This window comes from Adiantum capillus-veneris, chromosome 6, assembly GCF_014529385.1.
Source record: "Adiantum capillus-veneris isolate H3 chromosome 6, ASM1452938v2, whole genome shotgun sequence".
Lineage (NCBI taxonomy): Eukaryota > Viridiplantae > Streptophyta > Polypodiopsida > Polypodiales > Pteridaceae > Adiantum > Adiantum capillus-veneris.
In genome coordinates, this window is record NC_140936.1 from 124,755,479 (window position 1) to 124,771,221 (window position 15,743).

Below are 15,743 nucleotides of genomic sequence, written 5' to 3' on the forward strand. Positions count from 1 at the left end.
AAGACGGCCGAGAGTGAATGCGATTTCCATAGCAACTCACAATGATCTATCTTCAATGATAGATGAGTATGCTATTGATCCCGATTTTAGAGATGTGATTTCAGCCCTTGCATTAGGGAAGAAAGAAGAACCATTTACCTTACAAGATGGTTATCTTCTCTATGGCAATAGACTATGTGTTACTAACTCACTACGTGAGAAAGTAATGTATGAATCTCATGCTCCACCTTATGCGGGGCATAGAGGGATTCAATCTACCTTAAAGGGAATTGAAACATATTTCTATTGGCCTACCATGAAAGTGAACATACAAGAGTATGTTTCTAAATGTGTGGTATGCCAAAAGACAAAATTTGATAGAGGGAAGCAACTTGGATTGCTTCAACCCTTGCCAATCCCTAATTCACCATGGGAGAGCATATCCATGGATTTTATCTTTGGATTGCCTAAGTCTATCCATGGGAATACGGGAATATGGACGATAGTAGACAGGTTCAGTAAACAAGCTCATTTTATACCTGTCAAAAAGACTATCAAAGCCCATCAAATGGCAACCCTCTTCATTTCACAAATTTTCAAGTACCATGGCTTTCCAATGTCCATAGTGTCGGATAGAGATCCTAGAACGACCAGTAATTTCTGGAAGGGTCTCTTTGAGAATTTAGGGACAAGGCTAAACTTCTCTTCGGCCTATCATCCACAAACGGATGGCCAAAGTGAAATAGCTAACCTAACAATTCTCGATCTACTAAAAGCCTATGTAACGGAAGTAGATCAAAGATCCCAATGGGAGAAGTACTTACCCTTAGTGGAGTATGCTTACAACAACACTGTACATACTTCCACGGGAAAAGCACCTTTTGAGGTAATTGCGGGAAGATAAAAAAGTCCCTTACTACTTAAGGTACATGGGAAGATCTTCGCTGCAGATGAGTATAGCCGAGACCTACAAGAATCTTTTCAAAAGATTAAGGATGCTATCTCTATCTCACAGCAAAGGCAAAAGGCTGCTGCTGACAAGCACAGAAGAGCCCAAGCCTTTAAAGAAAATGATTGGGTCTTGTTAAAATTTCCCAAGGCTCGATTAAGGCACACGACGGGCAAGAATCCTACGGGCCACCAAAAGTACTATGCTAAACTAGCAAAAAGGTACTATGGTCCCTTCCAGATTCTTAGGCCAATCAATGAGATGGCCTATCAACTCAAGTTGCCCAATCATTGGCTCATACAAAATGCTTTCCATGTGAGCCTATTAAAGCCTTACAAAGGAGAGCCACCTCAAGAACCAACTATTGAAGACCCACCGGAGATCGAGGACCAAGAGGAGATGCTGCAGCCCGAGTCCATTCTCCGACATGAAGACAAGGTATTAAGAGGCGGTAAGACTATCCGATGATATCTTATTAAGTTTAAGAATTATCCTTTTGAAGATGCTAGATGGATGCAAGGCATACAATTAAAGGATAACCTAAACCTTGTCAATGCTTACAATGCTTCCCAAGAGTAAGCAAATGTACAAAATGTTAAAAATGAACAAAGTTTTTGTCTTATAAGACTCTCTTTTTCTTTATTGTGCACAAAAATAAAGTAGTATGCATGCTTAGATCAAGTTTGCGGAGACGACGTCTCCCAAACACCAAGTAGAGCTTGTCACTCTACTATGTAACACTGATAGGACTAATGTGCAGACATGCTTGCGGAAGCCTCAGGCTCTCAAGCGCCAAATGGACTAGTCATCCATTGTGGAATGATGTCGTAGGGTAACATAGGGATCCTCTACCTGCTAAGAAAAGGACTCATGAATACGTTTTATCTTCTCTACACCATTGTTGAGGATGACTATGATTTCAAGAGAGAGGTAATGTCATAATAATCAATATCTAATTCTCCTAAATGATTTTCTCATATTAAACTGATCATTTAATGTGGGGAAGTGCAAGGGGAGAAAAAGCTAGAATATTGGTTAAGCTAGCAGACCGGCCACAATAGGGATCCAAAGGAGGGAAAACAGGGATCCAAAGGGGGGGCCATCTGCAAAAGAGCCATGTGCAACAATGGGCTAAAAAGACCCTAAGGTTCAGCCCATCAAGACTTAAAATGCTAAGGTTCCAAAATTCAAAGGTTGTGTCCAAAGGGTTAAAGCTTAGGGGCAATTGGATGCTTTGTGTGCTCTCCAAAGTCAACACACATCCCTACACATGAGGGGGCGAGCCCTAAAGGTAGGGGATGAGAGAGAAAGTCACACACACACACACACAGGCTCCCTTTACACAAAGGGAATTAGGGACACATGTCAGCTCCCTAGCCCAGATGCCCACAAGGTGTGCCCAATTCCTACTGGATGGCCTTGGAGGTGGACCAATGAGAATTAAGCTAGAGTAAATCTAGTTTAATTAATTTAAAAACATTTAATAAAAGAAACCAATGAGAATTAAGTCTCCTAGAAGACTATTGGGCAGTCTCACAATGGGTCCAATGAGCATTCAGGAGCCCAATGGCTTGCCTGATTCCTATTGGCCAGGAGGCAAAGGGGTCCAATGAGAGTTTAGTTTAATTATTTAATAACCTAAAGCTCTCACAAAAGGGGAAAGGGGGACACATGTCAGAAGGCTATCACTTATGCTGCTTAATAATCATTGGCTTGACTTGGGGAGAGCCAATGAGGGCTCAGCAAGAGCAAATAGCAAGAGGGCTCGCCCAAGAGAGAGAGGGGGCTGATTTTTGCAAGGCATTATCACACACACACTCACACAATCTCATGTGTGAGGAAAGAGAAGACTATCTCTTCCCAAGCTTTAATGGAGAGCTCATCACCTACTCCAAGCTTGTGAGATAGAAGCCTACATCGACACACTCTTGGCTTGTGGATGCAAATCCAACCAAGAGCCAAGCTTCAATGCATGCTCATTTCCTCTACCAAGCTAATTACTAAGCTAAATCTATGCTAATATGAGTGATTATGTGAGGAGATGTACATCTTTCTCGTAAGATACTCCTTCTTCCTCTCAATCTACTCTCATACCCTGCTAGCTCTCACCATCTTCGAAGGTGTGTGAGGTCTTGGGTCTGAGAACGGGGATAATTAAAGTTGTGTTTACTAAGTGTTTTGCTTAGTGCATGAAGCTTTCATCTTCATTGCACTAGCTAGTCTTGAAGGAACACAAAGAATTGTATTGTACAATGTCTCTCTTGATGGGAGAAACCATAATACAAAGCCTTTTGGAGGGGGGACCGGCTCCATGCAAATCCGGTCCTCAACTGTTGTCAATAGCTTAATTTCTCTCTCTTTTGAAAGTATTGTTGATGCTATCTAACTAGGTGTTATGCTTTTTGTTGCTCTCTCCACCCAAGCACTCTTGTAATTCTCATTAGGAATCTATTCTAATGAAATGCCCACTATGTTCATGCTAATTTCCGCTACACACAAGTTATTAGGCCATTAAATGTCACAAAGCACATTCCATTTGTTGTGACTCAATCTCCTCTTGTGAAATCATAGTTGTATCATGACCAACATTACGCTGTTCTTGACGTTGAGAGTATTCAATAAAAGACATGCAGGCTTGGTCAAAATAGAGACTATCTTTATTAGAAAGAATAGTAACAATGTTATCATAAGAAGGGTCCTACACCATGTCAAGGAGAAGTGTAATCAGTTGTTTTTGTGGAGTAGGATCTCCGGCACCAGCAAGTTGATTAATAATTGATTTGAAAGATTCAATATGTCCCGTCATGGTAGTACAAACTTCATATTGTAGCTTGTTAAGCAAACCTCTCAAATAAATGATTTCTGTAACGGATTTCTTCTAAAAGTTTGCAATAAGGTACTTCCATATGTCGTAGGAAGTAGGTAGTTCATACACATCAAGCAAAAGGGAATCAGTAAGAGCAAAAAGAATAGATCGACGTGCTACTTTATCACGTCATTGCCAATCCATATACGCAACATGCCAATCTTCAAATACAGGTCCTTCACTGATAAGCACGTTGTCATGATCCGTCTCAAGGCTGAGGCGGACATACACGATTTTCAAGGACAATATAAGAGAACTCATCGCCTTCAAGAATTAACAACATCTTTGCTTTTCAATTTGAAAATCCTTGACCTTGGAAAGGAGGAACAAAATGCTGGCCAGAAGGAAAACCATTGACGAGAATAGTCATAGCCATATCTGGTTGTGAGAAGACGTATAAGATAAGATCGCAGAATCTGCACACCATATATGTTGAAGGTTGTAATTGAGAATGAGAGAAGTATGACGACTCTGTTCTGCTAATGATAAACGCAAGAAGGATGCTCAACAAACGTCCAAAGATGTGAGGGACGTCACCCAAAGAAGCAGGGAAAAGAAGACTTTAATAATAAAAGAGTCCTCAAAATAGAGTGACGTGAGACGCAACGTGAGACTCAAGATTGACGTCCACAATATGAATAACAGAAAGCTAAATTTGCTCAAAAAAGTTGACGCCAAGATTAGAAAAATGATCACGGATGCTTCACAAAGATGCACGAGGATGAAACCTGCATCAAGCTCGATTGTAGTAAAAAAAACATAACTTTCTGATACGAACTCCAATTGATGCAAACCTAGAACTCAAATCGAGGAGCTCGAGGAGTCAAACAAGTTTGGGATAAAAAGTGCTATTGCACTATGCTCCATTGTGCTTTTTCAATTTCTCCAAATTTTAAGCATAAGACCCGCAAAAATTGAGACGAAGTTGAGGGTGTCAAAAGACAAATCAACAAGAAAATATAATCAACTATTCACCATATCGATTAGCAATAAACGCCACACAAAACATTAATCATATTCTTCTTAACACAAAACAACCACAATTAATAAGAATCAATCCTCAAAAATAAAACATGTAGCAATTCTGAACCTTACATGCAAATCGCATACACATGCTATGTTTTGTCACCATGAATTGAATCGTCGCGTGATCATTACTGCTCTAATACCATGTTGAGATGTAGAGAGAGAGAGAGAGAGAGAGATGAGACAAGAGATACACCATGTACGCTTCCAAAGACTGCTTCATATAGAGGACAAGATATAAATATATAGGTGAGACCAAGTTGAGTAGAGTGAGCCATATATAGCTCCAACAAAATTTACCTCAAGAGTTTTGGGGGAGGCTATTATGACAACAATGCATATAAACAATGGTCCCCTAGTCCACCATTAACCTACAAAATTTCATAGGAGATGTGGACAAGCAAGAAAAACTTAGCAAGAATGATGCTCCCAAGTCTGATGCTCAAAAATAAAAAACGACCAAGGTGCCATATTCTTTAGTAGTTGGCAATCTCATGTATGCCATGGTAGCCACAAGATCGGACATTGCTTTTGCAGTGGGAGCGGCTAGTAAATTTATGGCAAATCCTAGTAGGAAGCAATCGGAATCAATGAAGCACATCTTGAGGTATTCGCAAGGTACGACAGACATTTGCTTATGATTTGGGACTAGTGATGCATCCATTGTGGGTTACACGGTGGTGCAACAAAAGTTGGTCGGCTCGTGGACATGCCAGAAGCAAGTGCATGGGAGCTCGCAAGTGCATGGCACAGTGTTCGAGGCACACACACACACTCCAAGGCTTCCCCTTTACACAAAGGGAATACTGGACACATGTCAAGCTCCTAGGTCAGTTGCCCCCAACCTCTCCTCAAATCCTATTGGATGGCCATAGAGGTGGACCAATGAGAATTAGGCCAGAGTAAATTTAGTCTAATCAATTTAAAAAAAATGCTTGATAAAAGAACCAATAGAAATTAAGCTCCCTAGAAGATTATTGGACAGTCTACCAAGGGGTCCAATGAGCATCCAATAGCCCAATGGCCCTATTGGCCAGAAGACAAAAAGGTCCAATGAGAGTTTAGATGAATTAATTAAATACCTAAAGATTTGACAAAAGGGGAAAGGGGGACACTTGTCAAAAGGCTATAACTATGCTTCTAATTTGTGATTGGCTAAGCTTTACATGAGCCAATGGGAGGCTAGAAAGAGCATTTAGCAAGGGGGTCAACCAAGATGAGAGAGGGGGCTACATTTTACTCTAACACAATGCTACACACACACACACACACACACACACACACACACACACACACACACACACACAACTCATGTGTGCAAGAAGAACTCCATCTTCTTCTCCAAGCATGGAGAACTAGAGGCCTACACCAACAACTCTTGGCTATGGAATGCAAATCCAACCAAGAGCCAAGCTTCAATGGCATGCTCATCTCCTCTACCATCCTAGTTACTAAGCTAAGCTATGCTATTGGAGTGATTATGTGAGGAGAATACTTCTTTCTCGTAAGATACCACTTCTTCCTCTCAATCTATCGTCATTCCTTGCTAGCTCTCACCATTTTTGAAGGCGTGTGAGGTCTTGGAACTGAGGCTAGGGACACTAGGTGTGTTTTTCAAGCATAATTTGGTGTATGAAGCTTCCATCTTCATTACACCAATTAGTTTTATCAAGGAACACAAAGATTGTATTGTACAAAAGTCTCCTTTGATGAGAGAAGCTATAATACAAAGCCTCTATGGAGGGGGGACCGGCTCCATGTAAATCCGGTCCTCAACTATTGTCGATTGTTATATTTCTCTGTCTTTTCAAGTATTGTCAATGCCAAATTAGCTAGGTGTAAATTGCTATGTTGCTTTCTCAATTAAGTACTCTCTCTATGCTCATTAGGAACTTGTTCTTAATGAAATGCTCACTATGTTATCAATTTCCGCTACATACAAGTTACTAGTGCATTAAATGTTACATTGGTATCATAGCTACTGGTTTCTCTTTTCTTGCTCAAGAAGAGAGGTCCTCAACTTGCTACAAATGGTTGATGTTATTAATTGCAAGAGAGTAAGTAGAATAGGGATTTTTCTCCTTGAAGCACGTCTGCTTTATGTAGTTAATGGGGACATCATCGAGAGCTATGGTCTGAATAATGCAATCCTACAGGGCTTGCTTATGGCTTAACCATTATTGAGCTATTAGAAGCTTGACAGGAACCGGTGCTCTCTTGGCTCTGTTGAACCCCCTTTCTATACCTTGCAATTAATAATATTTGAGCCAAGGGTATAGATGCTTGAGTGCTTATCTTTGAAGGTAAAGAGGAGTAGCAACTAGGGCTTGAAGTGCCAAAGTACAAGTAAAAATTTACACCTAAAATTTGCTAGTATGGCTATCAAAGGAAAAGAGATTGAAATGAACGTTGATAGCTTTGATTTTGCTAATGAAAGAGAAACTAATAATGCCCCTATGCTTGTAAACTATCTTGTTTCTAGGCTTCAACAAGCCCTAGGCAACCATCCCTCCAAGGTGAAGTGCTACAACAATTGCACACCCATGGTATTCTTCAAACTCCCCACCAAGAAGACAGAGTACCTAGGAAGCCTCTTAGTGAGACTTCCAAAAGATGACTCTCTCCGATAAGGGAAGAAGAAGAGGATCCGTACGAAGGGCCCAAAAATCTACTACTTGATGAAGCATCTCCTTCCCAAAGGAGAACTCAAGTTTCAATGGTGGAGCCCCCACCGAAAGAATGAGAAAGAAGTGAGTCTGCTGCCACCTTGACGGAGATGGCTCCACGAAGACGCCGGGCAAAACGCTCTCCAACACCCACTAAACGGAGAAGACCATCTCACACTTCTCTACACCATAATTCAAAGAGGGACGAGAGAAAACAAGAGAAGAAAATAGTGAGAAAGAGGTCACCCTCTTCTCCATCTTCTTCATCCTCTAGGTCACCCTCTTCTCCATCCTCCTCATACTCTTCCTCTTTTGAAGAAAGTGATGGTGCAGCTTTTGAACCACCTAAAAGAAGAGGCCATAGGAAATCCTATGCCACATGGAAGAGGTTGTCCAAGCTCAAAAAGTTCAAAGAGGGAGGAAAGAACATCTCTTTCCTTACCTATGATGGCACCTTTGGTGCTACGGACAAAGTTTTGGCCTTCATCCAACAATTCGATGCGACGTTTGGAGATGAGGGCTTCATGGAGTCCTCTAAGCTACGTCATGTAGCTATGCATTTTCAAAAGTCTACCAGGCAATGGTGGTCTAGCCTATGAGCAAACGGTGAAGCTCCATGAACGTGGAAAGCTTTAAGAGCTTCCATCATGAAGCACTTTTTGGCTATCGATGCCAAAGACAAAGTACTCACCGAAGATGGATTTTGGAGAGGAAAAAGAACAATTTTGTGCGGGTTTAACTGAGGATATGGTGGAGTATGTTAACTCCCAAAGTCCAAGCACCATATCTACAGTCATACACCATACCATGGTGGCTTCACAAATCAATTTCCAACAAGGGGCTAAGAGAAATCTAAAGCCCATGAAAAACAAGGACTGTAACGAGCCTAAGGGGAAGGACAATGTCTCTCCCAAAGGCAACGCCAACAACAACAAAGCTAAGGAGGAGGGAGTTTATAAAGGCAAAAATCAACTCTCTCCTGATGAGCTAGAGCGTTATCAGAAAGATAACCGTTGTTTCAAGTGCGGGGAGCAAGGGCATGCCTATCGTGCTTGCCCCCACAAGAATACATGTAATGAGCCTCCTAGAGCTACCTTGGTCGAAATTCAAGAAGAGGATGCTCATCACAAAGGATATCCTCTATGCCATGATTGGGGAAAGGTAAGACAACACGATGATTTTATTCTCTTTGAACCTAGTTCTACTCACAATTTCATATCCACAGAGTTGGCCACCAAGATAGGCATCCAAGCCTATGAGATGGGAGTGTCCTACCTGCCGATGGTGCTGTCAAGGGGAAAGAAGCCTCAGTCACTCCCTTAATTGGGAAATTGAGGCTCCATGTCCAAAGCTACCTGGACAAGGAGGATTTCTTTATCTCTCCTCTCAAGCATGAGAATGTAATCCTAGGGGCACCATGGTTTGATCGCATGGCTGCCAATGTTAAATTCCTTGAAAGACAAATCTACTTTAGGTTTTGGGAAAAAGATATGTACATAGTTGCTAAGGAGTTGGGTAGTACCATACCTCTTGTACATCAACAAGCTTTCAATAAGTCAATAAAGAGCTCTATTTAGGTGTACATGATTTTTGTTAAAGATCCTCAAAATGAATCTAATGCTTTAGCAAAAGAAAATATAAATAATCAAAAGGAATTAGAGTTATCCAATTTCCTCAAGGGTTTCAAGATGTTTTTATTGACGATATCCCTTGTGAACCACCTCCAAAACGAGGCAATGACGACCATGCAATTGAACTTCTTCCAGGAAGTTCACTGCCTAATAAACCTCCTTATAGAGTTTCCCAAGCTCAACAAGAGGAGATTATGCGGCAAGTGCATGAGTTAGTTGAGAAGGGCATGGTTAGGCCTAGCTCATCTCCATTTTGTTCACCAGTGTTATTAGTGCAAAAGAAAGACGACACATATCGCATGTGTGTCGACTATAGAGCACTAAATAGGATCTTTATCAAGAATAGGTTTCCTGTTCCACGGGTAGAAGACCTATTTGATAAGCTACAAGGGTCGACCTACTTCAGTAGGATTGACCTAAAAAGTGGCTAGAATCTCTAGTTGATCAAGACATTGTAAAGACCGCATTTCACACTACGTTTGGTCTTTATGAGTACATTGTCATGCCTTTTGGTTTGACCAATGCACCAGCCACATTTAACCGCTTGATGGAGAAGCTATTCATCTACTCTAATTCACTAGACGAACACAAGCAACACCTCCAGGTAATATTTCAAGTTTTATGAGAGAATAAACTTTATAATAATCGAAAGAAATGTGAGTTTTTCATACAAGAGATTCAGTATTTAGGTCACATTATCTCTCAAGATGGAATCCAAATGGATCCATCAAAGCTAGAGGTAATAAAATGATGGCTTAATCCAAGAAATCTACATGAACTAAGAAGCTTTATAGGTATGTGTGCATACTATAGACGCTTCATAGAAAAGTTCTCACAAATAGTGGGACCAGTACTTGACCTAACAAAGAAAACATTAGGTATATATGGTCAACCAAGGAGAACAATGCTTTTGAAAATCTTATCTCTCAAACTGTGCTTACACTACCGGATCTCTCAAAGCCATTTGAGATCCAATGCGACGCCTGTGGTGATTGCCTTGGAGATGTTTTGCTCCAAGAAGGACACACCATAGCCTATGAAAGTCGAAGGCTCGACCTTGTTGAGCAAGCTCTAGGCATATATGAGAAGGAACTTTTAGCAGTTCTACATGCTCTAGACTCGTGGAAGCACTATTTATTGGGGACTCCTTTCATTCCGCGGACTGATCACCAAAGCCTTAAGTACTTCATGACGTAGACCAAGCTCTCCGACAAACAAATGAGGTGGGAAAATTTCCTTTCGCAATTTTATTTTCATATTGCTCACATTGCTGGCAAGCATAATCAAGTAGCCGGTGCACTCTCAAGACGACCGCGAGTGAATGCCGTATCCATAGCAACTCACAATGATCTATCTTCTACGATAGATGAGTACGCTATCGATCCCGATTTTAGAGATGTGATTTCAGCCCTTGCACTGGGGAAGAAGGAAGAACCATTTACCCTACAAGGTGGTCATCTTCTCTATGGCAATAGACTATGCATTACTAATTCACTACGTGAGAAAGTAATGTATGAATCTCATGCTCTTCCTTATGCGGGGCATAGAGGGATTCAGTCTACCCTAAAAGGGATAGAAACATATTTCTATTGGCCTGCCATGAAAGCAAACATAAAGAGTATGTTTCAAAATGTGTGGTATGCCAAAAGATGAAGTTGGATAGAGGGAAGCAACCTAGATTGCTTCAACTTATGCCAATGTCTAATTCACCATGGGAGAGCATATCCATGGATTTTATCTTTGGATTTCCCAAGTCTATCCATGGGAATACAGGAATATGAACGATAGTAGACAACTTTACCAAACAAAGCACATTTCATACCTGTCAAAAAGACTATAAAAGCCCATCAAAATGGCAACCCTCTTTATATCACAAATATTCAAGTACCACGGCTTGCCAATGTCCATAGTATCGGATAGAGATCCTAGAATGACCAATAATTTTTGGAAGGGTCTCTTTGAGAATTTAGTTTAAAAAGCTAAACTTCTCTTCGGCCTATCATCCCCAAACGGATGGCCAAAGTGAAATAGCTAACCTAACCATTCTTGATCTACTAAAAGCTTATGTCATAGAAGTAGATCAAAAGTCTCAATGGGAGAAGTACTTACCCTTAGTGGAGTATGCTTACAATAACACTATACATACTTCCACGGGAAAAGCACGGCCTTTTGAGGTGATAGAGGGAAGATAAAAAAGTCCCTTGCTACTCAAGGTACATGGGAAGATCTTCGCTGCAGATGAATATAGCCGAGACCTACAAGAATCTTTCCAAAAGATTAAGGATGTTATATCTATCTCTCAACAAAGGCAAAAGGCTGCTGCTGATAAGCACAGAAGAGCCCTAGCCTTTAAACAAAATGTTTGGGTTTTGCTTAAGTTTCCCAAGGCTCAATGCACACAACGGGCAAGAATCCTACGGGACACCAAAAATACTATGCTAAGCTAGCAAAATGGTACTATGGTCCCTTCCAGATTCTTAGACCAATCAATGAGATGGCCTATCAACTCAAGTTGCCGAGCCATTGGCTCATACACAATGATTTCCATGTGAGCCTACTAAAGCGACTCGGATCTGATGATATCCGCTCTTCAAATTGATCCTACTAAAACAAGAGGATCCCTGTAAGTCGGTCAAGAATATCATTGATCCTTGGAATCAAAAATCTATTCTTGATGGTGATTTTATTGAGATCTCTATAATCAATGCACATTCTCCAAGATCCATCTTTCTTTAAAATCAACAACACCGGAGAGCAGTAGGGTGAAGTACTCGGCTAAATAAGACCCTTTTCCAAGAGGTCTTTCACTTGGTTCATAATCTCTTCATTCTGAGCTCGGCTCACATGGTAAGGTGGCCAGTTCGGTGGTGTGCTTCCAGGTATCAGATCAATGGTATGATCCTCAGGACGAGATGGTGGCAACTTGCCTCGCAGGCCCTCAGAAAAGCAATCGGCATGAGTGTGGAGAAAATCTTAGCGTTTTTTATCAAGTTCACACGTATTCATCCTGTGTTCATCATTTAACTCTTTCAAATAGATCAAGTAAACAAACAGTCTGGATTTCATTAATTTAGAAATGGCCAAAGCCGATACAATAGGGACAGACTCGCCTTGCAATTTCACATCAAGTACAAATTTTCGGCCCTTTTCATTTGTTAATGTCTCTTTCTTTGCCCGATAATCGACCACGATGTTGTTCTTATGGTACCAAGGGACTCCAAGGAGGACATCACAACCTTTCAAGGGCATTATGTAGAAGTCCTTGTGCCCCAATTACCCCTGACAATGCAACCAAAGTTTTCCAATGACAGGTGTAATGGCTATGTCCTGTTTGGGTGCCGCTAGAATTGCCTCTGCTTGTGGTCCCATCCGATCGGGTGTAATCTTGACCCGTGATGCCAATTCAGGTGAAATGAAGTTGGCCTTGGCTCCTTCATCAAAGAAAATTAGGGCTTCTTGATTATTCACTTTGCCCCAAGCTCGACAAAGTTCTGTACTTTCATCAATTGTGCTTGGGTCAGTACCCATGCAATCTGGAACCAATCCTGCTTTCATCTTTCCTTTCTGCCACGTTCCTCAGCTGCCCTCAAACTCTCTGGCTTGTCTTCATTCTGTTCTTGTTGTGCCTTTTGAGGGCACTTCACAGAGGAGTGCCCATGTTTCCCGCATTGAAAACACTTCCCCTCTTTGATGTAGTTGGTCGGCTCTCTCGAAGAGTGAGCCGGGGTCATGAATCCTTGTCTTTCTTTTTTTGGTAACTCTTTTTCTTTTTAGTTTCATTATTAGAAGTCTGTTGGGTTCTGTGAGTCAAGATCTCATTAGTGGGGTAAGTCAGATTGCCCGAATGTATGGAAAAACCCCGTTTCGCATGACTCATCAATTCTTGAATAGAATTTGACTGTTGTTCCAAATAGTAGTCTCGGATCTCTATAGGAATGCCGCAACAAAACTGTTCAAGATTTTCTTTAAACAAGAGCTTCTTAAATGAAGCTGCTGGTAGAAAAGAGCTCCAAAATCTCTCACATTAAGCATCGAGAGAATCTCCCTTGGTCATCTGGAGATGATTCCAAGTAGTTCGTATATCTTGTTCGTACTCTCGAGTCAGCCAAGAAGAAATAAAAAGCCTTTTGAATTTCAACCATTTAATCGGAGCTTCCTTTCTTAGAAAAAGGGTGGACCACCATGTTCGAGCATTTCCCTTGAAGAAAGATGTAGCCCTCCTAATCTTAGAGTGCTCTGAGTATTGCCTTCCAGAGAAAGCTATGTCAAACTGTTGTATGAAGGCCAAAGCCCTCGGAGCATCTCGAAATCCAAAAAGAGAGTCAAACTTAATTGACTATCCACCTTTGAATTCTCTTACTTTCTTAGTTTTATCTTCAAGGAAGTCATACTGGTTGGCTTTATAGAAATGCTTCTTCTTTGCATAAAACGTGTGATCGTCGGAGTCCGAACTGTCTGAGGATGACTCCTCGTAGAACTGTCAGAAAGTGGGAAAAATTTAGGCTTCTTTGCCTTTTTCTTGCCCTTTCCAAAGCTTTGCTTTTTGCTTCGCTTTTTTCCTTTTCTATCTTCTTTGCTCGAGTCGCTAGAAGAACTGTTAGAAGAAGAAGAACTAGGTAGTCCTTCAAATTGTATACGCTTCTTCTGCTTTATTGCCAATGCAAAAGAAGATTGATGACCCAAATAACCCGCGAAGTCAGTTCCTTTCTTATGCTTTTTCTCATGCTTTTTGGATTTGTTATTTGCGTCCAAACGCTGGTTGAACCACCTCTTGTAATTCTTGCTCTGTACAAATCCTCGGAGAAGGAGGTTTCTTGATTGCCGGTTTAATGGGTGGCTCTGTGGCCTTCTACCACTGGGTGTGTACTTCTGCGAGGGATTGTTGAGACAAAATTTTTGCAATTTTGGGATCCTTCCCTGGGGGATTCACTCTATATACAAAAAGGGATGCCACTTGCGAGCGGGATAAAACCCCTATATACGACTTGTATTAGGGAATATGACCCCCCTTTATATGCTTATACGACAATCAATGAAGAAAACTATCATACCCCTATCTTACATATAGAATTTAGGTCTCACATGATCAAACTGAGTAAAACTAGTTAAAGAGTGTATAGCATAGTGACTAGCAACGTACTAAGGAACCACTTCTATTGATAATTAGATGTACCTACAATGTCTCTTAAGTTGACTTTCAAAGTATGTGCCCGATCAGCTTGCACTCCCCCTGACTCTGGCTACTCATCCAATTTTGACCCATCCAAAGCTAGTGTAAATCAACCGTTGACCTGCTGCAAATCAACCCTTATCTATGACGGTCTTAATGAAAAATTTGATGTATGACCTGATAAAAAACTTCCCCAAAATTCATCCATGTTCTAGTGCACACCAGTGAACAATCATTACAAGTAATCAACCGAAGTCAGGTTTTATGCGACTTCTCCCCTTTTCTCACTTCTCTCCCCCCTCTCCCCCCCCAAAAATATGATACCCCCTCCCTTATTTTTAAGCTTGGTAGATATATTTTTGGGGGCTTGCCCCTAATTTATACGCTTATGTAACTTGTAAAAAAAACCCACTCCCCTGCACTTACGTGGTGCGATAAGTTTTTCATGGTGAATCCCCCGAGGATCCTTTGCAAGTTTAATCATCTGCTTTGTTGCCTTGTCAACCTATTGTCGACGTTCCATCTCTTCAATCTCAGGCTGTGTAGGCCGAGGCGGGCCATACTCTTCCTCTGTTTTCTCATGAGAGTCTTCTTCGTGATCTCCTCTGGCATTCGCAGATGCAGAAGTAGTTGATTGTTTCTTGTTGGAATCCATAAGTGCCGCAAGAAAAGGATCGGATTTCCTGGTAGAAGAGAAATCGGTCGTGCTCTGATACCACTGTAACAAACTTGGACACCCCAAGTCAAGATTCTACCACACCACAATAGAGATTCACTTCAAAACAGTCCACAAAATTGACATGGCCCGGCGTAGTTCGGTGCCCAGAGGTATTGGCCCCAAAGACTGGCACCCCTTTCGGCATTTTTTTTAATTTATCTGTGTGCAAAGTACAAGAGAGCGGGCAGGTGCTCACATTTAGACTCTGCATCTAGATGCTCTGAGAAGTGAAGCCCTGCTAGCTTATTTATAAGTACAAGGGATGCCCAAAAGCAGAGCCACAAAAGCAGTAATTGAAAAGCTTATCACTCAAAAGAAATTTGCCCAGCAACTACCAATAAATTTCAGCTAGCACAGTTTACGAAAATCCGTACATGCTACCACGTCACCATCGCTGTAAAAAGCGGAATTTCGTACGCTTTTCCACGTCAACCTGCCATCACATTTTGCGGGGGTCCATACTGCTGCCACATGGAATTTTTTGCTACAGTGTGTGTGTGTGTGTGTGTGTGTGTGTGTGTGTGTGTGTGTGTGTGTGTGTGTCTAGAAGCCTGCCACATCACTAGTGTGTGACACCTTGTTTAATTATTGTGAAGTCACTTGAATTTGGAAACTTATAAATGGGCAATTCTATTATTGTGCTGGCTAGCTAGTCACTTAGAGATCTTGCTCACCCTTTTCCATGTGAAGATATTTTGACTATCTCTCAGGAATTTACATTGTTTTACAAGGCAGGAA